General features: G+C 48.1%; 1 pseudogene; it reads right to left on the bottom strand.

Annotated features, from left to right (window-relative positions):
- Positions 1 to 1,120: 1,120 nt before the first annotated feature.
- On the bottom strand, positions 1,121 to 1,616 carry LOC133763886 (H/ACA ribonucleoprotein complex subunit 2-like; annotated as a pseudogene).
- Positions 1,617 to 2,987: the final 1,371 nt, after the last annotated feature.

Raw genomic sequence — 2,987 nt, 5'->3', positions numbered from 1 at the left:
CATTTGGCAATCTCTCCTGTTTCTTCTTACATGGAATTCCAACCACAGTTGGAATTACAACTACACTGGTTAGTGTAGGCAGGCACACTTCCTTTTCATTTCTCAGGTTAGTCAGCACCATTTTGTGCCTTCAGCAGCCAGTAAAGAACACTGATTCTGCACTGTAAGAGAAAAAAATGGGGCTGGGGCTGGGGAGCAGGGGCTTAGAATAGAAATTAGGTTGCTGCTTAGGGTGCACACATCCTATATCTGAGTGCCTGGTTTGAGTCTTGGCTCCTCAACTTCCAATATTGGTAGTGCACACCCTGGGAGGCAGCAGGTAACAGCTCAGCAGGTAACAGTTATCTATGTGGGAGACTTGGACTGGTTTTGAGATCCTGCCTTTGGCCTGGTCCAGGCCTGGCTGTTGCAGGTATTTGGGAAATGAACAAGCAGAGAAAAGATGAATCTATCTCTCCCCACTCCCCCAAGTTAAATGAAAATAAATAGAAATTTTAAAAAGTATGGGGCCACTAGAGGGGCAGGTGAAAGCTATGAAAAGCCAATCAATATAGAATTAGAACACTTGGGAAAGGGGGTGGGAAGTAGACTTTGCTGTTAGGAGAGAGAAACAAACAGGAGAATGGGGCTTTCTGCTTTTAGTAAAGGTTACCAAAGCCCAGGGAATTGCTTAAAGTGACGAAAAGCAAGACATTTAAAGGAGTCCATAGCAAAGAGTCATTCTTCATTCCTTCCCCTGTTCCCCACAGAGCCTGCTCATAGGTAATAGTACTCATTTTCTGAGAGAAAGGACAATTTCTAAAACCTGGCATACGTTTAATAGTTATTTGTTAATGGCCAGTGCCCATTAATAGCAGAGCTGATATCAAGTCCACTTTCAAAGGAGTGAGTTAAGCTTTTAAGGCTATTTATTTTGCAGTCTTAGCAGTATTTACTTCCTCTAGCCCATGCTCCTGGAACTGTCTGCATCCGAGCTCCGTACTCAACCAGCCCTGATGGAGAGGGCGCCTGCTCTACCTTCCAAACAGCCGAGGTAGCTCTTTGGGGCGATTATGTTTCTCGGGGAAGCAGGGTGAGATACTACGTGTGTGGGCAGCAGAAGGTGGTTGCTGGCCTATCCTCACCCCGGCAGCTTCCCAAGCAGGTGCCAGGAAGGCCTTCGCTGGGGTGAGGGCGGGGCCTTTAGCTCCTCCAGGCACACCTTAGGGCCCTCCTGATATTCCTCCCCGGGCTTGGCCATTATCACACAGGTGGGGAGCTTCGCTCCTGCAGCTGTGGTCTGTTTTAGAGGGAATACAGACCGGGCAGATTCCGGTCCTCGCACATAACTGGAATGTGGTAGTACATATACCTCAATGGGCAATGTGTCTTCTGCCCAAACCATAATCCCTTTCTTGCCCTTGTTCACAAACTTCTGAACTGCCTTCACCACACGTCGAATCTGCTCCTGCTTCATGTCTTTCTTGATGCACTTGGAGAGCTTTGGTGAGGTGTCCGGGAGCCTGGGGCTGTGCGCTGGGAATGAGGTCCATCAGCGGCTTGAGGTAAGTGCGCTCCCCACAGCACGCCTCCCCCTGGGCCTCTGGGCCCTGGGGATTAGCCTTTATTTGGGTCATGGCTGCAGCCACCACAACTAAGGCAGTCCCCAGGAGGCACTTGTAGGCTTTTTTTGGGGGGGAATATTTATTTATTTGAAAGGCAGAGTTAGAGAGGCAGAGAGAGAGAGGTCTTCCATCTGCTGGTTCATGCCCCAAATGGCCGCAACGGCCGGAGCTGAGCTGATCCAAAGTCAGGAGCCAGGAGCTTCTGGGTCTCCCACATGGGTGCAGGGGTCCTTGGTCCATCTTCCACTGCTTTCCCAGGCCATAGCAGAGAGCTGGATCGGAAGTGGAGCAGCTGGAACTCAAACCAGTGCCCATATGGGATGCTGGCACTGCAGGTGGCAGCTTTACCTGCTAAGCCACAGCACCAGCCCCATTTATAGGCTTTTTAAGTGTCAGGAGGAATATGAAAATATTTAAGAAAACATAGGAAACACTCTGGCAAAGAGATAATATTTCTTTGCTATTTCATCATGACGCAGTTTAGTGCATGCCACCTCCAAATACAGCACCTGGCATTTGAGAAAGCATCAGAAGCAGGAAGGTCACTCTCACGTTTTCCTCACCCGTGTCCCCTTGCGGGTCATAAAACCCAGCAAGGTTGCTGTGGCACCTTCTGCCTCCCCCCCTCCCTGAAGATACTCATGTGACAGGTGTCCTGTCCTGTATTTGGAGGGAAGCAAAGTCACACAGGGATGCCAAGAAGGAGCTGAGCAAACAGACCTCGCTAGGTTGCCCCCCGTCTATTACCATTAGGTCATAACCTTTTGTCTTCCACTGGTACTTAGCCTGACTGTACATCAAAGTATACAGATTTCTCCACTTACTTGAGTCTTCAGTCCTGGAGCCTCCTGCCTGTGTCACATAAAAGTTACATTAAACAAATTTGCATGCTTTTATTAATCTTCCTTTGGTTATGGGATTTTGAGCCATGAAACGTTCAATGGGTAAGGAAAAGTTTCCACATTTTCATCTCCAGGTTCACATAGAGATAAATGAATACCTATGTGTTTTTACATAAAGGAGATTATACTGTTCATTTCCAGATCCTTTTCAAGATGAGAAGCTGCAAGCACGCTTTTGTAAGCATTACTTTTGAAGAGCACTGTTACAGTAACAGGAGCTTCTCTAAGCATTGGTAGTTAGCTCGGTACTTCTTTATGACCTGACAGGCAGCCATACTTTCGCCTCTTGCTCGCAATCAGCACCGTCCGCTTATCCTCAGGTGGAAGCAAAGCATCGCCAGCTGTGTATGTGGTAGAGCAAGGACTGCTGTGTCTTTAAGGGGCTGCATTTAAAAACCCAGCTGGAGCCTCTGAACAGGGTCACGGACACTACAGGGAATAACACTAGAAAAAGAGTCATGGCAGGTAGCATGGTAGATAA

Source organism: Lepus europaeus, chromosome 7 (genome assembly GCF_033115175.1).
Source record: "Lepus europaeus isolate LE1 chromosome 7, mLepTim1.pri, whole genome shotgun sequence".
NCBI lineage: Eukaryota > Metazoa > Chordata > Mammalia > Lagomorpha > Leporidae > Lepus > Lepus europaeus.
Note: the sequence above shows the minus strand (reverse complement) of the source record. Positions and strands in the feature narration are given on the sequence as shown.